Raw genomic sequence first — 26,725 nt, forward strand, 5'->3', positions numbered from 1 at the left:
GGGGGTGGGGGTCAGATGTGTCAGCAGGTGAGCTGGCCGTGCCCCCCCTGTGGGGGGCATGGCCCGCCACAGGGGGTACCTTCTTGGCTCCTTGGTCTCAACACAGAATGTGAAGCCCCTTCAGAAAAGTTCGTCCCGCCCCAGCTGTGCCCCAAGCTGTCTGTCCCTCTCTGGGCTTCAGTCTCTTCCTCTGCAAAGTGCAAAGCCAGGACCAGACCACCCCCAAGAGTCCCTGTGGCCCAGGTGTGCTCAGATGCCCTGTGCAGTGGCCCCCCTCACAGGGTCACACCAGTATCAAGCAAGGAACACTCCCTGGAGGGGGGAGCATCGTGAGCATGTCTAAAAGAAAGAAGGGGCTTCAAGGGTCAGAGAGGAGAGATTTCCAGGCCAGGTGGCAGGCATGTGGTGAGGGGGTGCCACGGACATGTGGGGCGCCGCATGAAGTCACACAGCATCTGAGGTGTAGGACACATAACGGTAAGCGAGCCCTGGCATCCTGAGGTCCAGCAGGGTGGACTGATGCACAGGCATGTATGACCTATGATGCACAGGCATGTGTGACCTATGTGCCACAGTCTAAGTGTCTACAAGAAGGCTTCATAGAGGAGGTGATTTCCTAGTGGGTCATGAAGGATGAGTAGGAGTTTGCTAGGCTGAAAAGGGAGCAGGATAGGAGGGAACTTTCCAGGAAGGAGAAATACCAAATGCAGTTAGTAAGATGAGGGCCACTGAGGGGTATTTAGGGGGTATGGGGCAGCTTGGTGCGACTTGTGTTGGGGTGGGGAAGACAGGAGGAGAGACAGGCACCGAGACCAGGAACAGAGCCTGGGGCCCAACGGGAAAAGGCCTTCAGCCTCCATCCGGGTTTCCATGTAATCCTGCGGGTACTTGGAAGCCGTGAGAGGCTCTGAGCAGGGGCATGACATGACGGAGTCCAGGTGCCCATGGACACCTCGGCAGTGGATGGGACACTGTTCCATCACTGACGCCAACCCACTGTGCGATTCCTGCACGGCTAGATTTCCTGTGACAAACGACGATGTGTGATTGTGCTGGAATTGGGGTGCTGCTGAGTTCCGAGCAGCTGTGTTGTGCCCTGGGAGTGTGTGGGCTGTGCTCACAGGCCCAGCAGGGGCACGGTGCCCTTTGTGCATGCAAACACCTGGCAGTGAAACGCCCAGACAGCACAGGGCCCTGCAAACGTGGGAGCTGGCAGCATTCACACAAAGCTCACGTGTGCACCCGTGCCAGGACTGTGTGTGCAGCAACGATCCAGGGCTCTACTTTCCCTGGCAGAGTCCACAGTTCTTCTGAGGCCCTTGGCCTGGTGGCAGCCTCAGCCCAGGTGTGAACAGGTATCAGGCGCCCACTCCCATCTGCGGAAGGCTGCCCTGGGGGCAGGTTGAGGATGGGAAATGTGAGGGGTGAGCTCATGGCCCCTGGCAATGTCTGCGGTGCTGGGCCAGGGCACACCCAGCACTGGCCCTGCTCATTTTCCTTTCCACGGGACCCTGCTCCAGGAAGGACAGGCCAGGTTCTTTAGGTAAATTGGAGGTTTTGCAGGTGCGTGTCTGCTTTCTTGTTAACTTTGCAAAATAACCCAACGAGGGGCAGTGTGCTGTCGGCTTGGATTCGACGCTCCAGCCTCTCATGCCTGTCAGTCACCCCATCCGCTATCTCTGGGAACAGCGTGGTCCTGGACACATCGGTGATGCGTTTGTGTGCGCGTTCCACCTCCACCAGCCTGCATGCAGGTAGAGGCACCTGCAGTGGGGTGACTGCACCTGGGGATTCCAGTTTTATTTACATGGAATGTAAACAGCCACCTGTGGTCATTGGCCCCCATGTCAGACAGCACAGCTGCAGTGAGGGGAGGCCATGGATCCCCCCCAGGTAAGGCAGAGCAGAGCAGAGCTGCTGCCCACCTGGCTTGCTTTCTCTCCAGAGGCTCCAGGGCCCCTGCAGGGGCCCCCTGAGGAAGGGGCTATCCGGGAGGGAGTTACAGACGCCCTGTTCTGCCCTCTCTGCAGGCTGGTGCCACGGAAAAAGTAGATGAGAGGCAGAGAATGGGCAGCTGGGCTCCAGGATGGCTGGGCATGGGGCTGTGGGGTGAGGTGGGGGCCAACTGCAGGCAGGGGCAGGAGCAGGGAGCGGCAGAGAAATGCAGGTCAAGCTGGAGTCGGCGTCCAGGAGGAGCTGGGACGTGGGCCTCTGTGGGGTCAGGCCACAGCCCCGGGGCTGCAGACCCACCACACCTCCTTGCCCCCCACCTGCATCCCACCCCAAAGTCAGGGTAGGGCCTGTGGTCCCGGGGGGTTATTGTAGAGCACTGAGAAGACCTCCCAAGTGGCCCAAAGTGCCCAGGCCAGCATGGCACCCACAGAACCCACCGTCCAAGCCACTGTGTGCAGGCAGGCAGCCAGGGCAGTGTCCAGAGCCACTGGGGAGTACATCTCCCCAGTGGCCCAAAGATGCTGGGGGACCAAGGCCTGGACAGCAGAAGGGGCCGCGTGTGTGCAGGAGACAGAGCGCCCTTTCCTGGCTGTCCAGACAAGGGTCTGCAGCCTGGGACTCTGGGCTGCACATGTCAGCACATGCTGAGCCCCTGCTGGGGGTGGGGAGGGGCGGGGAGGGGTTGGCCGGGCCCAGCCGGGAGGCATGTCGGAGCAGGCCCACCATGACCCCCACAGGGCGGGCAGTGCGTGCCGCTCTCAGGGCTGCTGTGGAATGAGCCGCGAGCCGCGAGCTCTGTGGGGACTGTGGGACATGTGAAGGGGAAAATAAGTCACTGGGAAAGACACCAGTAGTAATAAAGAGTTACCAAGGTTCTGAGTGCCTGATGCCAGCTGTCAATAACCCAGCAGCCCTCTGGGCACAGAATGGGAAACTGAGGTGCAGGGAGGGCTGCCCACTTCCCAAGGTCGCTAGTAAGGGCCGAGCTGGACTGTGAGCCCAGAACTCGGCTGCACTGTCTCTCAAACAAGCCTGCTGACCGCTACCAGCTGTGGCGTGTCCCCAGAGCCAAGCAGACCAGCCTAGCAGGGTCCCACAGGGACTGTGGGGCCGTCGCTGCTCACACCATCGCCATGAGTGTCGTCGGTGGCATCCCGTTTCGCCCTGGTCACCTGCCACAGGCTTCCCTCCCTCTGCCTCTGAGCTCTGTTCTCTGTTCATGCAGCTTGTGTCTGAGCTCCTGTGTGGCAGCCCATTGCACACACGTGGGACAGAGCTCCTGCCCTCTGGCCCTGGGAGCCAGAGCAGGTGTGATCTCTCGCACTCATGCACTCGCACATACTCATATACACACATGCTGACATCTGTTCATGGACGTCTATACATGCATACACTCCCTTATACATATGCTGTCACATATGTATACACACATATACATGCCCACACACACATCCTCTGACACATGCATACACATACCTCCACAAGCTCACATAGACATGCTGGCACACTTGCCCCTTCTCACATGTATGTGTACAAATGACATGCATAGATGCACACATACAGATATACATGTGTGCACACACACACACAGAGTTGAGGTCAGGCCACCTCCATCCTGGCATCAGTGTTTCCCTGGAGGAGACGTCCCTGTACCCAGGAGCAGAGGCAGCTTTCCAGCCGTGCCTGCCAGGGATGGGTGGGGACATCGTGGGCAGCCTGCGCCCAGTCCCGGGGCTGCCTGAATGTCCGCCGACATCCAGAGTCGGACTGGATCACCGGCTTGGTTCTAGACCCAGACCTGCCAGCTCTTTACCCAACACGGTGGGGCCCCGTGCAACCCCCCCCCAACTCTGCAAGTGGACACTCAGACAGCCAATGCAGAGCTGTGCAGTTGGCCTGCGGATGTCTCTTCAAAGCTTGGAGAACGGCCAGTGGCTGGCCTGTGTCCCCCAGGAAGGCAGAGGGGAGCTGTTGTGGGCACAGCAGCAGGTGCCAAAGGCAGAAGCAGAGTCTCCACAGTGTCGCAGACGGAGACGAGCTGGCTTGTGTTTGGACTGGACAGTGTGGATAAGCCTCTCGGAAAGAAAACGATCCCAGGGAAACTTGCCACATTTTTTTCTAGAAGAATGTTGGAAGTTTTGGTGGCCAGGTATGGAAAAAGAAAACCTCTGTACACTGAAGTCATTCATGGTGAGTGGGGAAGAGGCGTTCACACAGCCCAGGTGGTGAGGGCGCCCCTGTGCACAGAGCTGCCCTGGCTAAAAGGGCTGGTTGTGTCCACACGCCTTAGCCGGTCACCCCGAGCAACACGAAAACACACATCAATGCGCCTTTTACAGCCAGGGCCTCCTTCACAGGCTCCGAATAAATGACCAAGCTGAGCAAAATGTAAATTTGTAGTTATCCCTCGGAGACATAATTATAGGGAAAAAAATAAGGACGGTGGCATTTGGACGGAGGACGCTGGCTCCCTTCCCGCAGCTGGGCCTGGTGTCAGGGGGCGTCCGGGACACGGAGCAGGAGGAGGCTGGGCCCCAAGGCCACGAGGCCGAAGGCTGCTGCCCTCTCCCCGCTGCCCCGGGCCTGCCCCGAGCAGGGCTATGTCCAGCCCAGGCCCTCGCTCGTGGCCACGCCATGAAAGGGCCCATTCACGCGCCAGGCCGCTGGCATGGGTTACCACGGCCAGGCCTGTCTCTGCCACCTCTGTTTTCTTTTCATTAGAAGGATTCCCATATTGAAGGCCCACGAGAGGCAGAGTCCAGGACATTCCACTGGGCGCCGGGAGGCTGACGGTGGCCCACAGACTCCTGCACGTTCAGGAATGAGCCTGCGTCACCACAGCAGATGGAGAAACTGAGGTGCAGGCTGCCCGATGGCCCTGCTGGGAGAAGCTCAGGAAACAGGGGAGTCCCGAGTCAGAGCAGAGGAGGGAGGGCTTCCTGGAGGCAGAGGAGCTTGTGCTGGGAGGAGAGGATGAAGCAGGCCGCCAGTGCCAGGGAGGGTCTGCCTCGGGAAGCCCTGCATGCTGGACCCTCTGCCGGGCCGCTGGCCCTGTGGCGTGCGCTGGCCGGGTGCCCGACAGCGTGTAGGTGTCCACAACGCGAGATGCGGAGCATACCTGGGTCTGTGTGTGAGACCATTTTCCAGAAGGGCACCCTTCCTTCTCCCTGTTTTTGCTCACAGATGGGCAGTTTGGGAGACGGGCAGACAGGACAAAAGGCTCGTGCTCCAGGCGCTGAGTCACGAGCCACCGTCGGTCTGGGCTGGGCCCTCCGGCTCCCTCCAGCCCCGCCCCACCCCCAGCAGATCCCTGTGGACGCAGGCTGTATGGGGGGCTCTCTGGGGCCGCACTGCAGCCCACAGTACATGCGGGTGTGCCTTGTGGATAAAGACTTGTTCCTTCCCTTTCTGTACGACCCTTTTTGTACTTTACAGCCTGTTTGCCTTTTTGGGGTACCCTAGGCCCTGGGCCAGACCCAGAGGGGCACAGGAAGTACCAGAGCTGAAGAGGGCCGGCCTTGGGGACAGGTTTTGGCATCATCAAACACCCTGGTGTCCAGCTGCTCTGAGACCCCCAGAAACCCCCAGCCACTGACGGGGCAGGCGGGCCACACCTTGGGGGGCAGCACTGCCCTCTCTCCTGTCTAGCCCTCTCTGAGCTGTAGGCATCACTAGTGCCAACTCTCAAACCAGCGGGCAGATCCTCAGAGAGGCTGCTGACTTGCCCAAGGACACACAGCTGGCAGGGAGAGGAGAGCGGAGGCAGGCTCTCCTGGTTCAGGTGCTAACTGGGGAATTCCTCCAACACTGGGTTCGCACTGTGGGTCCCTGGAGCCCACCTCCCAGCAGTCAGGCAGCGGAGCACAGATCATCAGCTCAGGGTGGGCCAAGCCTCCTGTTCCCTGCAAAGAGGTCTCAAGCCCTGTGTGCTTCCATCTCTGCTGTCACCTGCCCTGACGTGCACTGAATCTCGTGAATCTTAATGAGGTAGGCAGAAGAGCCACCGAATCCACACAGCCCCGTCCACTGGCCAGGACCCTAGAGGCCCAGGGGCCACGCAGGAAGCGTGTCTGTGAGGCTGGGAGTGTGCGCCCCAGGCCCAGGGGTCCTGCAGCCCCACACCACGTGCCCTCACCCTGGCCTCCATGAGGAGGCTGGCAGCAGGCAAATGAGCAGGCAGCCAGCCCCCCGCTGTGGGCCTGCCACTCACTCCCGTGTCCTTAGGACAGGCTCCCTGCCTCCTCCAGCCTCGGTTTCCCCACCTGCAAAGTGGCAGAGTAGCCCGAAGGAGCCCACCAAGGGAAATTCACTGGGAAAACTCCAGGAGGGTCTGAGCTTCCCACATGCCACACTGCGGCCAAGATGGACCTGGTCCAAGGTCAGAGGTCCCGTTTCCCAGGGATGCTGATCTGGGCCTCAGGACGCCCCTCTGGCACAACCACACGCCACGCAGGGGCAGGACATCGCTTTCGAGGTGCCAGGCCATCTGAGCCGGTGGGTGTCCCATGCCAGGCCACCGTCAGTGCCGAGCTGTAGCAACCATGTGACACTACAGCCCTGGAATCTGCCGGCTCCTCACTGCCCCCACCCCTGTGCTGGCTGTGGGTGAGCGGTTTCATTTTGACATCAGGCAAAAGTCAGAGGGATGACTCAGGAGCGCTGACTGGCTCTCCCGGCACGCGCAGGAGGCCCGGGGGGGCCTCTGAGGCTTGGGGGCGGCCCGCAGTGGGCCTCAGACTGCAGATGGGGCAGGGGCTTGTCTGGGAACGGGGAGCTGGGCTCGATGTCTGTGCCTTTGGACAAGTTGAGTCAGCGCCCCTGCAGGGCTGGCCCCGCGTGGAGAGTGGAGGGTTAACCCAGCTGGGCACCATCCAGCTTCAGGAGCTGTGAGGAGGCGGAGAAGGCATTGCCCAGACCAGGCCAGGGGCCCTGGGATTCAGAGGCCCAGCCCACCAGCCACCCCCAGGAGACCACTCACACAGGGGTTCTTTCCCCAGGCGCTGCTGACATCAGGGACCATGTAATTCTTTGCCACGGGGCTGTCCTGTACTTTATAGGAGGCTGAGCAGCTTCGCTGGTCTCCGCCTCTGGGTGCCACAGCAGACCCCCAGTTGTGACAGCCAAGAATGCCCCAGACATTACCAGATGCCCCCCTGGGGGACGCAGTCACCCCTAGCTGGGTTGCAGGAAGCAGGTGGGCCTGGAGAATTGGGGCAGGAGCTCAGGGGCCATCAGGTCCCTCACCTTGAGGGCCAGCCCTGGGGCAGGGGCCCTGGGGCAGGGGACGCATGCCCTGCGGCCTTGGGCAATGGGCAGGGTAGCAGCCCGCTCTGGGGCCGTTGGACCTGCTCGTTCCTGCAGCACCTGCAGCCAGGGGCTGATCAGCATCGAGGGCTGTGGCCGTTGGCACGGGTACTATGTGAGGGTTCCCGCTGCTTCTCACACCCAAGGGGCGCTCAGGTACACCACGGGTGGCGCACACATGTGCACGCACACACACAGGCTCTGAAACCGGCCTTTCCTAGAAACAAGTATAAACCCAGAATAGACCCAGGGAAGGGTGGGGGAAGAAATGTGTTCTGAGAACCTTGAGCCAGGGGACCCCAGCACTAGAAACCTTAAGAAACAACTCGATTGAAATGCCAGTTTACTGGGGGATGGAGCGGCTCTTAGCCCCTTCCCACAGCGCGGTCCCCGAGAGGGAGATCGAGGACCCTGAGGGCCCCAGAAGGGAGCTGGGGCTGGGCCCTCAGTGCCAAGCCGAGCCAGGCAGCGGGGGCCTCCTAGCCCCTGGCCCCTTGTTCGATTCACTTTCAAGTCAGCTGGCAGGAGTTTCTGGGAGCTCCTTCAGACGCTCCAATGAACAGCCACAGGAAAATCGGCTGTGATCCGCAGTGTATTTCAGCTCACCGTGAAGTGAGGGGAGAGCTCGGAGCTCCGCAGACCGACCGGCGGGTCCTTGATGCCACAGGCCGTGACCCAGGCCCACGCACCCATTTCCAAGCCAAGGCCTGGGCTCTGGGCCAAAGGCCCCATGAGTTGCCCATACCTTGCTTTACATAACAAAGGTGTTCCTGAGAGGGTGGGAAACTTGAACTTGTCACCGTTCAAAGGATGCCTCCTGAAAGGACGCCTGTCTACAGCGACGAAGCCCTCTACAATTTCACTTAGAATCTCCCCAAGGCCACACCTCAGGTTTGTCTAAAGTAGGAGAGGGGGCTGCATCCCTCAGAGGAAGCCTCCCATGAGGGCCGTCTCCTGACCTTGAAGACCTGCATGTCCACACCAGGGACCAGCCTCTCACTCCAGCCTGTCCCAGGACAGCCGGTGTCACACGCACTAGGCTGTGTGACCTTGGGCCAGTCCCTTGCCTTCTCTGGGCCTCAGCGTTCTCATCCGCAAATGAAATTATTGAACAGATGACCTGTAAGGGCCCTCCCGGCCCTAGGGGCTCCCCAAGGTCTCCTGCAGAATTCACCAGGCCAGCCTGCGACAGGCCCGAGGCCAAATGAGGGGGCCCAGGGCCAGGGTAGGGAGGTGTTAGGGAATGTCGACTCCCACCTTCCCGACTTGAGCACCTCCCCCCGGGGGCTTTGCAGGTGCTGACGCAGGGGACTGCAGACTGAAGTCCCCCAGGGAGTTGCCAAAGGACATCTACGGCCGGGTGCCGTCTCCCAGCCAGAAGCACAAGGCAGGGCGTTCGGCCTGTCAGTACCTAGTGAGGGCTGGTGTGCGGCAGAGCGGGAGGCCTCGGGTTCGGGGCTGGAGGAGGCTGGGAGATACACGTGGACACCCAGCCCGCAGTTCTGAAAGTCACACTAGATGCAGGCTTGCGGCTGAGCAGCCAGGGCGGGCTGGCAAGGGGGTTCGGGCGGGGGCTCGGGGGCCGGGGGCTTTTCCCATCAGGGACCCCATCGCTGCAGGCAATCCCTGAAACAACCCCCCAGGACCTGTGCTCAAAAGAGCTGGGGGAAGGAGCCCGCGGAGCTGGTGACCGAAGCTGGCCGCTGCCTCGGGACGACCCGCGGGCTGCCCACGGCTGGGCGGAGGACCCTCGAGCACCCGGCCTGCCGCGGGCTGGTTTGGAGAGGGCTGGCCCCGCGCGCGGCCGACCTGGGAAGCGGGTGGGGGCTGCTCTCCGCCTTCCGCACCCCGCCCGGAGGGGCAGAGCGCTGCGCGCGGCGGCGGGGCGGCTCGGTGCCCGGCGGGCGGCCCGTCTGCGCGGCCCGGGCGGGCCTGCGGTCGGGGATGAGGACCGCGCCTCCGCGCCGACCCGGGAGCTCCTCGGAGGGCGCCAGCGCGGCGGGCGGAGCGGGCCCCCGGAGCGGGAGGTGAGTGTGCGCGCCGCGCCCCGCGGCCCCGGGAAGGGGCCCCCGCGCGGCGGCTCCGGGGGGACTGGGGGCTCAGACCGCGGGCTCGCCCTGCTGCCCGCGCCCGCCGCGGCCCCGGCGCCCTCGGTGGCGCGCCCGGAGGGAACCTCCCCGACCTCGCTGCGCCGCGGCCCCGGCCCCGGCCCGGCTCCCCCGACCGCGCTCGCCCCGCCCGGGACGGCGGCGCTGCAAACGCCAGGGCGCGCCGGGGGCCCGGCCTCAACCCGCCCAGCGCCGCCGGCAGAGCTCGGGCGGCCCCGCGGGGCGCTCCGCACGGGGCAGCGCCGAAGCCGGAGCTGCGCGCCCCCCGGCGCCGCCGCGCGGGGGTCCAGGAAGCGGGGGCCGCCGGCCGGACTGCGGCGAGCGCGGCGCGGGGCCCGGGCCTCGGAGAGCTGGGCCGGGCCGGGCCGGGGGTGGGGGGGGCGCGCGGCCGCGGGCCCGCTCATTCATTGCGAATCGGGGCGGTGGTCCCCGAGCCCAGCCGCCGCCTCCTCCGGGGCGCCCCCGGGCGTGCGGCCCCGGGTGCTCGGCGCTGCGCGGGGCGGCGGCGGCGGGGGCAGCGCGCGGGGCGGGGTGGGGTCTTTCGGGCCCGCCCGGGGTCTCCGCCTGCCGCGCTCCTGCCGGGGCAGCCACGCGGCCCCCAGCGGGACCCGCGCCCCCGGCCGGTCGGCGCACCGAGGGAGTCGGGCGGGCGAGACCCGTGGGGACGCGGCGCCGCGCGGCGGCGGCCGGAAGGGAAGGCCGACCGGGCTCGCGGGGACTACCGGCGGCCACCCCGACCCCAGGCTCTGCCTCCGCACCCTCCGCCCCGGCGACAAAGGCGCAGGAGGGACATGCGGGGCGTTTGCTGCCCGGGCGCTCCTGCCCCCTGAAGCGGCTGACGCTGTTGACCCGCTGGGACCCGCGGGAAGCCCACGCTCGGGGCTGTGCAGGGACTGTGCCACGTGTGCCTGCGCTCGGCCCGCACGTCACGCTCTAGACGGGGAGGCTGACCGGCGCTCGGGCCAGGTAGCCCCGGCGCCACCCAGCTAGTGAGCGGCAGGGGCTGCCCGCCTCCCCGTTCCTCAGAGGGACCCAGTCCCCGCCACCAGCACCCTGCCCCTGGGCAGAGTCCCTGGGCACATGTGCACAGAGCCCCGTCTGTGTCTGGCTCTGGCCTAGGAGCCCCCAACTCAGCAAAGACCCCTTGCCTTCCTAGGTAAAGGGCCAGGCTGGTATCAGACAGGGAGCTGGTGGAAGTGGGGCGGGACTTCAGCTTCAGGAGGGGCGGCTGGGCAGCCTCTGAGAAGGTGGCAGGCGGGTCCCGGAGGTGGGGCGAGGGAGAGCGTGTTTGAGGCTAAAAGGAAGGCCAGGCCACCCTGAGGGGAGTCTGTGGCCTCTGCTACGGCATCTTGGCCCCAGAAGCACAGTGAAGGGTATTGTGGCCGTTGTGTCTGGACCCCAGGCTGGCAGTGTGGAAGCCAGCAAGTCCCAGGATTTGGGGGGGTTAAAGAGCACTTAGAGGTCATGAACTTCAACTCTGTCATCAGTGCTTCTGTCCCCACCAGAGCATGTCTCCAGGTTACTGACTGCTTGAATACCCCCAGCAACAGGGAACTCACTCCCTTTCACAGCCACCCGATCCTGGGTCCTAGGGTGAACAAAAGCCCTCTACCTGTGGTTTCTGCTGACTCAGGCCCTGTCATCCGGGGATGGCACACAACATGCCAGGTTGACCCTTATACACGGCTGCCTTTGGAGAATATTTATAGATTACGCCCCATTTAAGCCGAATCTTTTCAGGCCCTGCACTTTTTCTGACTTGACATCTCGGGTCAGGCACCATCCTGCCCTCCTCCCTGGAGGAAGTCGGTGGATCTCTGCCCCATCTTCACATTTGCTGAACACGAGGGTGGTCTGGAAGCAGAGGCCTGCTCCCACCGCCTTTATTCCAGAGCCCCCACCGACCTCGGGTCACACTGGGGGCTCCTCCTGAATCCACAGACTCCCAGGCAGGCCCACCCCACCCTCCTGGTCTTGACTCTTACTAGGAATTCAGTCACCCATCTGCTCCTAAAATGAGGGGCTGACCATTAGGGGCGGGCTTCAGAGGCAGCTGCTCAGGGGCTGTGTGGCAAGTCCCCCATGGCTCTGAGCCCCGTTTCCCACCAGGAAAGTGGGGAGGCCTCATGGGGCAGGCAAAGGAGGTACAGAGTGCCCATAGCACTGACCTGGCACGCTGTGAGTGCGAGGCAGGTGCCAGCTATGGTGCTTCCTACCCACGGGCTTGGGGTGACCCTGTGGGGTCTATCAGAAGGCTTTGGAAGATGGGAAGGACTTGGAGGGTGGAGGGTGCCAGTGCCAGCTGCCAGCCCAGGATGGAGGGCAGTTGTAGGGATGGTCAGGAAATCCAGGTCTTGCTGGACACCACCTTCTCCGGTCCCCCCAGCGAGTAGCATCCCCCAGGCAGCCTCTGTGCTTTGGTTCACTCCTGACGTGTGCAGTGGGGAACAGACTGGGGTGGCAGTGTGACTGACCCGCTGCCCACCACAGACAGAGTGGAGAAGCCCTGCTCCCGACGGCCAAGTCTGACCCCGTTCTCCTCTCCCATGACAAGCCTCGTGGCCCGTTCTTAGGACGCCAGCTCCCCCTTGCCACCTCCTGCCCCGGACACCTGGCGTCCTGTCTCCCACCTTCACCAGCCAGCCTCCTCGTCACCACCACACATGATCCCACCCTCCCTGTGAGAATGCTCTGCTCTGCCCTCAGCCCCTCCACACCCAGCTTTCATCTTCTGTGGGGTTCCCATCTCCTCTGCTAGGCTGTCCCCCGCTGAAGAAGCACCACCCTGTCCAGAGCCCACCTCCACCGAGGCAGGTACAGCTGCACGTGGCACACGCTGGCTGGGGGACTTTCAGGACTCGACTGCCGGTGTCCTTCCCGGGGCAGACTGGCTCAGTGCATTCTGGGAAAGACCTGGGCAGGGTGCAGGGTGGGGGTGGGGGCGAGCTATGTGCAGCGGCCTCTTCCCCTCTGGTTCATCCTCAGCACTGTCATTGGTAGCCAGGCTGGGGTGGCAGATGCTGGCCTCGGAGACTGGTTGCAATCTTGTACTTCAATCCCACTGTGAAGTCAGCTAAGGACCCTCTGGTTTGCTCTGGGTAGAAGAAAAGGGGGCCTGTGCCGCCTATACTCTGCTCAGCAGGCCCCGGTACACCCTGGGGCTGTGTCTACCCAGGGGCCACCTTGTTCTGCATACCCAAAGGAACCGGAAGCACGGATGGTGGCCCCACTTTAAACACACGTGCTGTGCGTGGACCGCTGTCCTGGCTCCTGAGGACTCCGCGTGCAGTCCCACCATGTGTGCACGCTCCAGAGGCCAGAGAGCCGAGGCAGCTGTCATTCTGACGCGGAGTTCCTGGCTCCCTAAGCCTGTGCTGTCAAGGATCTCAGCATCGTCCTGGGGTGACGCCACTGTAGTTTCCTCCCAGCCCGGGTGCACCAAGCCAAATTTGGGTAGTAGTAGAAAGCAGGGTGGGGGCACCAGGCAGGGATGCGCCCCAGAGGTGCTGGGAGCCTGGGGCCTGGCTGTGGTCGGCACTGAGTTCCTCTCCAGATGCTCCTCAAAGCCTGCAGTCCCCGCCCCCTCCCAGCAGGGGCCCGCGGGGGCTGTGACCTCAGTCAAACTATAGGTTTCCTGCTCATTAGTCATCCCAACTCCTGTTGGGGTTGAAGTGGTCCCTGAGCATTACATCCTTGTTTAAATAGCGCTGGATTTGGGGAGGCGAGTTCCAAATATAAGCCCCATTTGTGACCTTGCAGGGAGCCGGAACGCAGAGGCTAGAAGGTGGGCCCGCTGGTGGGCTGCTGGGGGCTCACCTGCCACACCCTGAAATGGCTGTCCCAGGCCCTCTGCCCACCTGCCTTCCCCACACCCACAGCCCTAGCCCTCCCAGGTGAGGGTGGGCGAGCCCCTTGACTGGAAAGTACATGGGATTGGAGACCCCCTTTGTCCTGGGCCAGAAAGCACCCAGCTGTATGGCTTCAAGGCCAGAGCAAGGTGGTGGCCCCTGGGGGGACTGATTTGTGGGACAGAGAGCCAGGTGAAGCCTGCCTTCGGAGTGCGGTATGCAGCTGCCTGCCCTGGGCCCGGCAACCCCACCTGGACCCCAGGGACAGGCGCCAGTGAGGAAGTGAGGCTGAGCGTGCGAATGGGCAGGGGGAGTGGGTGGTGAGGGCAGCCTGCCCTCCCTCCTCAGCCCCTCCGGACGGGGACATTCCATCCCGGGCTGCCTGCTAACAGCCTCTGTCCTGACTCCAGGCTGCTTCGCTGGCGGCCAAACAGAATCCACATTCATGAGCAGCCATTTCGGCTTCCTGGCGGCCTGCACAGGCCGCCGCCTGCAGAATGTGACCGTTGCATTTTCTGCATTCCTCCTGGGGCTGCTGGGCCAAGGTGGCCATGCGTAAACAGGGCCTGCCCCTCCGGGCCCTGCATATGGCAGGCCAGGCACTGCCCTCTGGGGACGCTGAGGAACGGGGCTTCTCTGGGTTCCTGGCAAGGAGAAGGGCTAGGGGGTGGTACTGTGGTGCTGCCAAGACCACGGCTGCCCGGGGAGGGAACTGGGGCCAAGTCCTGGTGCTGGAGGCTGCGGTGCTGATGGGAAGGCACATGGTGTCCTCCACCAGCCTGACAGACCTTTGGGGTTTTAACTGAGCCCATACAGCGGCCATTCACCTTTGTAAAGTTTATAGTTCAGTGGCTCCTGGTGCATTCACAGAGTTCTACAACCGCCACCATGTAGTTCTAGAACGTTTTCATCCCCCAACAAGAGACCCCAGGCCCTTGGCCCTCACTGCCCATCCGGCTCCCCCAGCCTCAGCAGCCCCAGCTCTCCTGCCGCCTCCGGGTGTCCACCTGTTCAGGTGCTCCTTAGGAACGATGTCTGGGAGCGGAGGTGCGGGGTCACGTGGTCATGCTCCCCATTCCCCATGGCAGCTGCCCCATTTCCCAGCCCCACCTGCATGGGAGCGGGTGGGAACCAGGACAGGGAGGTGGAGGCGCTGGCTCCGGGTCACACCGTCGGCAGTCGGACCAGGCGCCGGAGCTCTAAGCGCACAGTAGGCAGTGACAGCCACGCCCCCAAGGCCCCGTCTTCAAGGGGCAGCCCTGTCCCGCGGGAGGCCCTGTCCTCTGGCCCCGCCCCTCCCTGCGGCTTCCGCGAGCACCCCGTGCACAGGGCCGCCCTCACTCGCCGCCTTACCCACTGTCTTCTCACAAGACCCTTGAATGCAGGGCCCAGTCCCCTTGAGGAGGGACCCTATATAGTGTCAAAAACGCACACCGCGCAGCCTTCCCCCAAGGAATGGCGCCCCCGCAGAAGGGGTGGGCACCTCATTCAGGGCCATAGCTCCAGCCTGACACCAACCCCAGGAGAGTCTAACATCCGCTCACCAAGGCCAGGCAATGGATGGAGCATTAGCTCGGATCCGTCCCACAGCAGGCCCAGCGGGTCCCCGAGCATTTCCTGTGGTTATTCCGCAGTTCTGGAATGCTCAGTGGGAACTGACACCCAACATCTAGCAGAATCCACCGGCCTTACCCCCAGGAGTTTATGACCCTGGCCCAAAGCCCACCCTGCAGGAAGCTGTGGGGGGTGGGGGCCCAGGCCAGGCTGGCTGCCCTTCTGCAGATCCCACCAGGGCCGCACCTTCTCCCCCATCCAGCCGGGGCAGCTGCACCCTGGGCACTCCAGGCTGACTCCTGCCAGGACCCGTCTCCCTCAGACGCAGTCGCACTGGAGGGAGGTGCCGGGCTCAGCTCCACTGGGCAGGTGGGCTTCCCTCGGCAGCAACCTATGCTCAGAGCTGGAGGGGAGTGTCCTCCTCGGGCCCCCACAGTGCCTGACAATGGGCTCTCTGCTTGGAGCATGGGTCTAGCAATCTCTGTGGAGGGCTCCCCCGGGGGCCCGCCCCTCTCACCATCTGCCTGGAGGCGACCTGGGACAGGCGGCTTCCCGCATAGTGACTGGAGGAGGGGCAGAGGCTCGGACAGGTGACTGAAGGACGGGTGTCCAGCAAGATCAGCGAGGCCAAGAGGTGGCACAGGCCTGGCCAGGCCCTTTCTTCTGGGAGCAGAAGCAAGGTGAAACAGCCCGCCTGCACCAGGCATCTCTGAGAGTCAGAGCAGGGACTCCAACTCCCCACCCTGGGTCCTCCTGCAGCGCGAGTCTGCAGCCCTCTTTGTCCCACGGGCCTCAGGGGCCCATGGAAGAGCAGCTGAGGGGCAGATGATGCCCCCACGGGGACCTCAGCTGGGTCTGCTGGGGACCGTGGTGTCCCAATCCACTGACACAGCCACCGCTCCCCTCTCAACCACCCAGGATGGGAATGTGAGCCCTTGGCAGGTGGCTGAATGGCTGTGAGTCCCTCGCCCAGGAGGCGGGGCTGCTGCGGCTGATTTACAGCTAAAGAAACAGGCGGAGAGTTGTCAGGAGCCCAAGGGCCTGGGGAAGGTCGAGGGGCAGGCCAGGTTGTTTGCAGTGTGAGGCCATCAGAGCAGGGGAGTGTGTGAGCGCGTGTGAGAATGCCTGCCTATGTGTGCATGTGTGCACATGTGTGTATGAATGCACGCATGTGTGTGCCTTGTGTTCATGTGTGTGTGCATGTGAGTGTGAATGTGTGCATGTGAGAATGTCACTGTGTCTGTGATGGTACCTGTGTATTATACAAGGTAATACATGCCACAGTGGCAAGGTAAAAAGGTAATTTTAAGTGTCCTGGTAACCACATTTAAAAACAAAAAGAAACAGGTGAAAATTTCATTTAATTCAATATATTCAAAATGCCATCATCCCAACAGGCAATCAGTACAAATTTGGTGGCAGTCTAGGCTCTTGAGGTCCGACATGTCCTTAACACTCTGGTGCAGGTCTCAGTTCCAACCATCCATGTGCAAGCACTCAGTGGCCACGTGTGCCCGTGGGCATTGGCACTGAGTGCACGTCAGCTGTGGAATCCCTGTCGCCACCCCCTCACCACTGCTTGCATGGCGCCCCTCCTCCACCCGAGCCCTCCTCGACCTCCCCCACTTCCTCCAGGAAGCCTCTCCAGACTGCTCTTCCTCCATTTGGATCTCGGTTTCTCCAAATGGGATCTGTGGCCCGAGACACACTCCTCAGTGGTGGTTAGGCTGCAGTCCCCTTGCCCACCCAGGTCTGCTGAATCAGAACTGCTGGGGTGGGGAGCCTGGGATCTGCATCTTAGTAAGTTCCCCTGGCAACGTTACCTACATGGAGTTTGGGGCCCTCTTAAGCTTTCACCTTCTCATCCCTGGATGCCATGCCCTAGGCACACTGGACGGCAGCTGTCCCCAAGAGTGCCACTTCCTTGCTTACTGCCATGCCATTGCACAGGCTATCTTTTCCTCCTTGGGAATGTTTAGAAAACTCCTATTCATCCTTCAAAACCCACCTCCAACATTGCCCTGCCTTTCCTCTGAGAAGCTACCTTCCTGAGGCAGCATGAGTCCTCTCCCCTCCATTGCCCCTTTCCAAGTCCGCCTTGTACGTGTCAGTCCCTAGAGTGCTGGGACCTGATGAGGCTCAAGGCTGTCAAATCCTCTCTGAGCTCCCGGAGCCCAGCCCGGCACAGAGCGGCCTCGGTGCGTGGATGTGGAATGGATCGGGTGTGCGTAGGTGGGATGGGCCCTCTGCAATCTCAGTAAACATCTAGCCACAGGACCTGGCAGGAAGCTGACCTAGAGGGCACCACTCAGCTGGCAATGTGCCCCACCCATAAATACATTCCAAACGCGGACCGGCGGCCATGCATTCCTGCTCCCCGCCCTGGAGTGCCCTCCCAGCAGAAGAAAGACAGCCGGCAGCCTCCTCGCCTGGCCACAGCACCCACCCCTGGTGAGTGGGAGTGTGCCCAGTCCAGGGTCAGCTCAGGGCCTGCGGAATACGATTGTTATCTGAGCACGCTCACCGGCCTGCCCAGCGCCCAGGCTGCATTTAGCCCTGGGAAAGTCTCCCTGTACCAGCAGCATGCTTTTCTTGGATAACTAGGCTGTGTTTATGCCAGGCTGGTGCCCGGGGAGTAATTAAAGTCTCAGAGACTCCGAAAAGAGCCTGCCTGCCACTGGGTGCTGTGTGCCAGGGTGTGTGGGCTCCCACCCAAGGCCTGCCTGTGCTGTGTCACCCAGAAATTACGAGTAAAAGCCGCACTTGACCCAGGCCGCTCTGAGCTGAGACCCTCAGGGACAGGAGACCCCGACACGTCAGGCACAAGTGAGGATCGGCCCAGCCACTGTAGGGTATCACCGTGGTATTTCACTTCCTCCAGCCTCAGTCTCCCCACCTGTGCCCGGGCATCCCACGCGCTGCCTCACTGGACAAGGGTGAGGACCTGAGTGACAGGTGATGAGTCTGAAAGTGCTTTACAAGCCAGGGACAGGACTGGTGTGCAGTGGCTGGCATCGCTCCGGCAGACAGCAGGGTGCACACTGCTTCACCAGCCTCCTGGCAGCCCGGTACTGGGCACACGCCTTCGGGAATCATCAGGGCCCCCAGGGTGCAGCAGCAATGGGCCTCGGCCAGGAGGGCTCCCATCTGCCCCAGCGCTGTACGGAGAACTGGGATGTAGCCACAGGATCATTTTGGATTTTCCAGGGGCTGCATGAAGAAAAGATGCAGGCGACATGAGTTTCATGAAATGCTTTACTTAATCCAGCATAACCAAACTACTTTTCATTTCAACTGTAGTCTGTGTCCGTCAAAATCATCAGTGAGACATTCCACATTCGTTGGGACTTAGTCTTGAAGGCTGCAGCACGGTCACACACAGAGCATGCAGCCCTGCTGGCACTCAGGGCCGCCCGGGGGGTGCCAGGATGCGCCTGCAGCGTGCACGGGCAGCACTTGCTCCCGACTCAGCTCCTGTGCGGTGCCCCCTCGAGTCTCCTCGGCTGGCTGTGAGGTCCTGGGGCCCAGCTGTAACTGGTCACTTCATGGCCTTGGAGGCCAGGAGATGTGCGGGCATGCAGTGATGAGTGAACAGGAAACACGGTGCCCGTGGGAACCCAGGGACCAGCAAATCCCAGCACCGTGGTCTCCTGTCGTCTCTGCCCTCTGGTCCCTGCAGGCACCTGCACCCATCCCAGGGCACCCGATCCTCTCAACCCGCTCTGAACCCCCTCCCAGCTCTGCTGGACAACTTTACTACGCTTTGTCCCCATGACGGCTTTGCCTGCATCGGTCTTTCCACCCTGGGATCTGGGCTTTGCTGCCACACCTTGGCCCAGGTACCCTCAGACTGGCTCAGGTGGTTCCCCAGGAGTGAACCAGCCCTGGGACCTTTCTGCCCTGGGGTGAACTCTGTAGGCAGGGCCTCAGGAAATTGTGGAAGAAGGAAGTTTCTCTTAAGACCCCAGACAGCTAGTCAGGAAGCTCCAGGGATGGGCAGGTGTAGGTATATGAAATACACACATACATGTGTTATTGTATGTATGTTTTCTACATAAATACAGTATCATATTCATACACCTAAAATACTATGTGTTGAATATACTGTCATATATATTTTAAGTATATAGTTATATGTGTGTGTGTATATATATATATATTTTATATACACACACACATATATATATAAATATAATATTAGGTAAATTACACATGTGGGTTATCAGGGCCGTGTGCCATTCCCGGGTACCACATGCCAGGACTTTGCCCAGATTCTGGGTGTTAGCCACAGTACCCCGTGTAGATGGTATATAATAGTATAATTCCCACCAGAGGCTCTGAGGTCACACGCCCACCAGGAGGAACCTGGACTGGAACCTGGTATGCAAATCAAAAGCCCGTTTCCTCCCCCTGTGCTTGCTTGCCCTGCAACCCTCTTCTCTGGTGCCAAGAGGTCGTGCGCCAGTCCCTCCGTGTGGTGCCGGTCGATTCAGAGCCCTCACTGTGTTTGGACTGTCCCTTGCCTCCCCTGTAGACGCCTGTCCCTGGAGGCCATGGCCCTGAGCTGTCCCAAGTGACTCTCCCCAGGCCGGGGCCCCCGCTGGGCACTCATGTTCAGGGCCGGGAGGGGCGCACACCAGGCAGGTCGTGCACACCCACCACCCTTTCCCCCATCCCAGCTCCCACCGTACGTCCCTGCCGTGTCCCTCCCCTCTTCTCCACTCTGAGCTCAGCCACCAAGCTGTATTTTACATGTCCTTGTACATTGGGTCTCTTGAGTGCAAGTTCAGAAACACAGTGCACACGACACAGAAGGGATCTATTGCTTGCTGGGGCTAAAGAGCTCGTGGACGATGGGCTTCAGGCGCCGCTGCCCGTGGGCCCCCAGCTCGCCTCGTCTCGGGGCTCTGCCCTCCCAGGACTCACAGCCCGGCGCCCTTCCTCCCCTCTCCCATTCTCTGTCCCTCTGTCACGCGGGTCTACTGGCCCCCCTCCTAGCTGTTGGGGAAGGAGAGTGAAGAGGAGGGAGATGGGGCCGCAAAGTTCAGGGTTCTCGGGTTGGGAGGCCGGGGCTGTGCGTCCTGTGTGTTAGTGGTCTCTGCCCCAACATGTAAATATGAATCAAATATTTACATAGATATTATGTATTTGTATGTGAGATGCGTAGGTGGTAGATGGATGGATAGAAAGGTAGACTGACTGAATGACTGACAGACGATATCCTCTTCTGGAAATTTCTTTTGGACATTGGAGCCAAGGTCTCAGTGGCTATAAAAGGTGGAACCCCCAGCGTGAGACAGCCTCCGACCTCTTCCTTCCCAGACACGCGGGGGCCCGGGACTGCGGAGCTGCAGTCAGGATTGGAACCTGGTCTCCAGCTTCCCGTTTGGGGGGCAGGCCCCTGAGTGTTGGGGCACCCAGACCCTCGGGCACAGGTCACAGGGGCCAGGGGCCACTGGCCCTGGCCAGAGTCGCATGAGGGGGACGGTGCCACTCCTATCACCTAGCACGGCGAGGCCCACCAGATAAAGCCAAGTTCCAGAACACAAAGCAGCCTCAGGAGGCGCTGTCGGCAGAGACGGGGCGTTGGAAGCAATGCCTCCCCCCGCCTGGGGCCTCTGATCCCCGCCTCCCAGCAGCGGAGTTCCCGCCCTGGTGTCTGGCTCTTCCCAGGTGCATCCTCTCTGCCCCGCACTTCTTCCTGCTGGTCCCTGTGCTCAGGACACGGATGCAAAGACGCAGCGGTGAGGAGGGTGGGTGGCCGCACCCTGAGGACAGGGGCATTTGGATTCAGACCGTTTGCATCAGCCCCATGCCATGCGTCTAGGATAAGCTTTGCAACCGGTCCCGTCAAATCCAAGTTTCTTCCCAGAGGAGAGCGGTCACAGCAGGTTCAGGGACAAGGCAGGCCACAGCAGTTGTGACAACCTGCGCTCTCATTTGCCCGTCACGCTGGGTTCTTGTCCCCACGTAACAGACAAGAAGGCCGCAGCCGAGCGGCACGGAACACCGAGGCCGTCCACCCTGTTAAACAGGAGCCACAAGCCCTGGAGTTTCAGACAAGGATTTATCAGTTCTCACGACCCTGCAGGTTGGCGGCCGTGCCTCCGCTGGCCGTGCGCAGGCCGCTCGGGGCTGGTCCCCGCCGGCTTCGCTCACAGGGCTGGTGGGCAGTGGCAGTTAGGGCGGAGACCCGAGGCCAGACGGAGGGGTGTGGGAGCTCCCAGCCAGCAGCCCTCTCTCCTAGGCTCTGCCCCGGGCGGGCCTGGGCCGTCCCGCGAGGAGGGTCAGGCTGCACCCACAGGCCCGCCGCAGCGCTTGGACCCCTAGGGCAGGGCGCCCAGGTGGCGGAGGCCTCGCGTGGCATAAGCGTAGTGGGCCCCTGGCGAGTCTCCGGGCCCCTCTGGGCATAGCTTCCCCACTGAGGAAGTGGGGCTGACATCACCCGGCCTGCCCCTCAGGTTAGAGTGAGAATCAGCTGAGCCGGCAGGTTCGGGGGACAGGGGACGAAGGTCACGGTACTGCTCGGGGTCAGCACGGCCATCACTGGGGAGCCGTCAGCCCTCGTGGCACCAGGGGATGGGGGTGTCGGCGGGGGGCCTGACCTCTGCAGTCAGCATACCTGAGTCCTGATTCTGCCCCAGCTCATGGCATGACCTTCGAACCTCAGCAACCTAGGAACCCTGCCCCAAATCTGCTGCGTGAGCTCTGGCCGGCTCCTGGCTTCCTCCTGGTCTGCTGCAAATCTGCCAACAGGGACGACGGCTCCATTTCCCAGGTGGGGAAACTGAGGCCCACCTGCTGACAGGGCACCCATGTGCAGGCCTCTCAGGGCAGCTTCTGTGCTCCCAGAAGCATTTCCTCCCAGGCAGGCCAGGAAGGAGCGCAGTCCCAAGGCCGCTGTGGTTCTTGGAAGCACTTCGCTTAGGCCTGCTTTCTGGAACCTTCAGGCCCAGGGCCTCCTCGGGGCCAGGGCCCCCGTCTCTCCAGCTCAGCCCTCCTCCCAGCTGTGAAAACAGAGCAGCAGCAAAGGGAGGGTTCACGGCTGGCGAGGCTGTGGGCAAACTGGTGGTGACAGCACAGGGTCCCTGCTCACACACTGAGTGTGAGCTGGGCCGCACCCCCACGCCGCCTGCAAATCTCAGCACCTCAGGGCAGGTCACTCCACCTGCCTGTAAGCAGGCAGTTGGCGCTGCTCTCGTGTGGGTCAGGAGTCCCTGCAAGGACCCAGTACAGCGGGTTACTGCAGCCAGGGCTGAGAGGGCCTAGGGAAGGCGGCCAGGGCCACGATGGCGGCCGGAAGGGGTCCAGCAACAGCAGGCCGGCGTCTCGCTCCGGAGGATGGAGGAGAGTCCACTCTAGGGGAAGGATGGGCTGTGTTCCCATGAGGCCCCAGGACCCTCCATAGGCTTAAGCAGAAAAGGGGACCCAGATCTAAAGAGCTGCAGATGGTCCCTTTCCCAGCATGACCCGGGAGCTGACCAGGAGGGAGCCAGAGGAGGCGGGGCCTGTCCCTTCTCCCAGCCTTGGGACAGAGCTGTCAGAGACAGCAGCACCTCTGAGCTCCAGCCCCAGTATGTCTGGTCCTCTCTCAGGGTGAGGGCTCACATGGTGGGACAGTCACGTATTCCAAGATGGTGCAACACCATCAGCCCTGCAGTGAGCAGGGGGCTAAAGTACAGCATTTGGGACTCCAAGATCCAAATTCCAGTCCTGACAATAGATAGATAGATGGGTAGAAGGAAGGGTGGTGGATGGTTGAATGGATGGATGGATGGACGGATGGTTGGATGGTCAGTCAGATGGATGGATGGTCAGACGGATGATGATGGACGGATGGGTGTGTGGATGGTTCTATGGGTAGATGGAGGGATGGATGATGGCAGCTGGTTGGGTACAGGGATGGATGGATGGATGGTGGGTAGGCAGATGAATGGAAGGATGATAAGCGGTGGATGGATGGATGGCCACGTTTGCCAGGCATTGTGCCAAGCAGCAGACACAATGGTGAGCTGGCCAAACGAGGCTCTGTCCTACAGGACCCTCCCATCCAACACAAGAGGCCGACTAGCCCAGGTGAACAGGAGGGTAGAACACTCCGAGCGCCATGAGTGGCACTGTGTGTGTGGCAGGCTGATGAGCTCAGTGTGAGGAGAGGTGGTGAGGGGGGGACACTCTGGGGACACTGCCCTGGGGAGAGGACGCCACGTCGTGTTTGAAGGGCCACGTGGAGAAAGATGTTTTGCCTCCGTGTCCCCTGGGTCCATGCCGCACCCCGGGCCTCCACCACCGCCTGCTTTTCCGAGCCCTTGCGGTGGGCCAGCTCTGCCGGGGGCCGCCATGTAGGGGGGCTGTGTCCCAGTCCTCCTCTGCGCATCGTCCCTCCAGGTCCTGGGGCCTCTCCGTCCAGGCCAACCCCATTTATTTTCCTGGTGGTGAAGCAAGCTGGGCAGGGTGGCCGGGGGCCAGCACAGGGTCACACGGCCAGTTAGACTCGCCCTGGGGTCTGCAGATTCTCTCATCTGACCGCCCACTCAGAACAGAAAGGGCCCATAAAAAGGCCAGCCCACCCTGGGAAGATAAAACTGTAAGTGCCAACACCCAGCCACACATACCAGAGGCCAGATGTGTGGGAGAGACGTATGGGTCAGGACGCTTTCGACTTCACAAGGTCCAGACAGCAGGGCAGGCAGAGTCCAGGAGTCAGGAGAGCCCAGGTCCCAAGTCCTGAGGCCGCGGCTCACACCCTGTGCGGACACGCCTTCCGTCTGCCCCTGTCCAGCAGGGTGACCACGCCTCCTGGTGGCCCTGAGTGGCCCCTGCTGTCCGACACCCCATCTGGTTCAGCAGTCACCCCAGGTCTTTCATTTGTTTACACTGACTTGTTGACCCTTGGGTCAAGCCACTCTGGGGAGCTTGGTGGCCCTGCCCGCACACTTACTCTTTGAAGGGGCTTTTAAAGCAATCTCGGGTGCCAGAGAACTTCACCTGTAAAGACATCAAGAAAAGCGGTCGCCCTCCAGCTGGGCAGCAAGCTTGATCGGCAGTGAGGGCGCACCGCAAAGGAGTCGAGGTCCTCCCTGCTATACCCCCTTCCAGTCACATTCCACTGGGCCGTCTTGGCGGGGAGGGCAGGGATGGTGTCATGCCACAGCCACAAGAGGCTGGGGTGCCCGGGGTGTGGACATCTTCTGTGCCAAGTCTCAAAGGGACACCCAGAGAACAGTTTGAACATTTCTGGAGCAAGATGGTTGCTTCACGACCCACAGCAGATACACAGTACATGCCAGTGTGTGAGGGCATGTGCTCACGGGGTGGTCCATCCCTTCTGAGCTGGCAGGGTGGGGAGCAGAGGGGAGCACAAACCCCTGGGACAGAGTTGCATCTGGGCGGCCATGTGAGGAGGTGATAAGCAGATCACAGGGCACGTCAGGCCCCTCGGGACAGCCAGCAGCCTACCCAGGGCAGAACTAACACCCAGCGGGGTCATCTACAAGCCCCCGTGTGAGGGTGTACTGGTCAGAATGCTTTTCAGCCACAGGAGAACAAACTCAACTCCAAATCAGTTAAGCAGAAAGGAGGCTCAGGTAACTGGGCCCACAGGGCGTGCTTCAGGCATACCCGCATCAAGGAAGGCATCAAGGTCCAGTCTAACAGAAACGGGGATGGTCAGCGCCACTGGAACCACCTGGGTAGGGAGGAGAGGAGCCTGGTCCCCCAGAGGAGACCCAGGGCTCTAAGCCAGGAACAGGAGGGTCGGCACTGGGCAGGCAAGAAACAGATGTTCACACAGAAGGAGCGTTTGCAGCTGTAGGGGTGGTCCAGGGGGAGAAATAGGGTCCCCAGCTAGGCTGACATGAGCAGACTGGCACCCGTAAGTGGGAGCAGCGCAGAGGGCACAAGTGCCCAGCAGGCCCCTGGGAAATGCGGTCTCCAGGCAGTCCAGCCCCTCCCAGAGGCCCAGTGGCGCCCCTGTGTCCTTCCTGGTCGGCCTAGTAGCCAAACGCTGCCCACCTGGCTGCCCCCAGCCCAGGCCAGAAATGCCCTCCAGGCCTGCAGCCCCCACAAAAAGCCCCTGCGGCTTAGCCACTCAAGATGGCTTCTGCTTCCCCGGCCCGCCAGCCCCCAGCACACACACTGGAGCATCTTGGCAGCTGGTGAGCGCTAACGTGGCTGAATGGCTTTCGGGGACTTTGAAGGAAACTAATTAGAACCAGCTGAGACGGGAAACGCCAGAAGGTGGCGGGAGCCAGGGACAGCTTCCCACAGGGCCCGGGGGACGGCGGCCGGAGCCGGCTCACTCCACCACGACGGTGGGCCGGCATCCAGCAGGCCGGACAGCCCGGCCTGGCCCGGCCGTGGGAAGCTGCCCACCTACGTGGGGCCCAGAGCTCGGGAACCAGCTGGGGCAGAAATGCGGGGGGCACTGGGGTGGGGCCTGGGGGCCTGGGCTGCGCTCCTTGTCATTCGCTCTGGCCCCCGAGTGGGCTTGCCCTCCCTGAGCCTCAGTTTACCCGCCTCTCAAAGGGTGCCCTGCAGTGCCGCCAGCCCCGCTGCCACCCCCAGAGGCAGCCCCCTCCAGGCCCACATGGCACAGGAGCGTGAGGTCTTCAGGTTCTCAGGTGGCACCGTGGGCACCCATCGTGCTCCCTGCTCTGTCAGAAGCGTGACACCGTCCTTTAAAAAGCGAGAGGCCCGAGCTCCCAGTCGTCCCTCTGTGGACGTCAGAGCCTCTCTGTGTGTGCATGACGCCGCTGGCTTTTTAGAAAGACGGATCTGAGCGTGTGCTCCGCGTGTTCCTGGGAATAGGTGCTGGGTGTCTCCACGGACGCCGCTCCCTTACCCCCACGGAGCTCCAGGCCTCTGCGAAGGTGACCCAGTGACCTGTCCATGGCTTTTATTTCCTAAACTTTTTCTTATTTAGAAATCAGTGTTAACACACTGGAGCAGGAGGAGGTGACGCTGCGGGCAGGGCATCTATCAGGCCCTCCCTGCAGGTCAGCTCTGCGTCCACTGCGCCCCACCCCAGTGGGACCCCAGCTGAGCCCACAGCCCAGCGCTGGCGTGGAGCATGCAGGGCTCAGGCAGGCACGTGTCCCCGGCGGAAGTGTCCGGCCCAAGCTGCATTGCCGCCTAGCTCCGTGTCCACTCGGAGCCCGTCCGTGTGTGTGGCAGCTGCGTCCGGAGACCCCAGTGTGCAGGTCTGCCGGGAGTGGGGCTCCAGGCTACACGGCCAGGGGTGTGGTCCCAGCTCCGCCAGAGGGTGGCGGTCCCTCTGCTGCATGTTATGCAAGGGAAGGACAGGCTGGGAAGGGCGGGGGTAGCAGTTAGTGCCCTACCCACTGCTGCTGTGTGCAGCGTCCTGTAACACGCCATTTTGTATCGTTGTCCGTAGTTGTTTATACTGAAGATTCCCCAGGGCCAGGCCTGTCATCTCATTTAGTCTTCATGTCATCCCTGTGCAGTGGGTGCTACTATCGTCCCCACTGTATGCAAGGGGAAACTGAGGCACAGACAGAGATTAAGTCATTTTTGCCCACAGGGCTGTATTTCAAGTTGGCACCTAAAATTCTAGGTACATTTTGAGAAGGTTCCCAGAATCCCTGAGCCACACCTGTGGACCCAGCTTTAAAAGAAACCTGGAGGCAGAGGTTCCTCAGGCCCTGCAGCCCTCAGGCATCACGGTCCTTGGGCTGCCAGGGCCCCCGACGGCCCCTGGGCTTCAGAGCCCACTTTCCTGCAAGTTGGGCCAAGAGCAGAGCCAATAAAGCAGAGGAAACCCCAGGTGCAGGTAGCCACACCCATGTGTGTGCTAGTGTGCCTGCGTGTGTCCGCACATGCAAATCCACACACACACGCTGCCTGAACTCCTACCCGCCCAGAGCTCCTGGGGCCGGAACCTTGTAACAGGAACCGTCTGCTGGACAGTTGTGGGGTGGCGGCCCCAGACTGGGAGGA

At 61.8% G+C, this 26,725-nt stretch overlaps 1 protein-coding gene across 1 annotated transcript in view; it reads left to right on the plus strand.

Moving 5' to 3' along the window:
- Positions 1-9,062: 9,062 nt before the first annotated feature.
- Positions 9,063-26,725, plus strand: part of ZNF469 (zinc finger protein 469) — a 46,078-nt gene continuing 28,415 nt past the window's right edge. The window contains exon 1 of the mRNA XM_057492971.1: positions 9,063-9,284. The gene's annotated coding sequence lies outside the window, so the exon portion shown is untranslated. The remainder of the gene's footprint in view (positions 9,285-26,725) is intronic.

Source organism: Manis pentadactyla, chromosome 15, assembly GCF_030020395.1.
Source record: "Manis pentadactyla isolate mManPen7 chromosome 15, mManPen7.hap1, whole genome shotgun sequence".
NCBI classification, from domain to species: Eukaryota; Metazoa; Chordata; class Mammalia; order Pholidota; family Manidae; genus Manis; species Manis pentadactyla.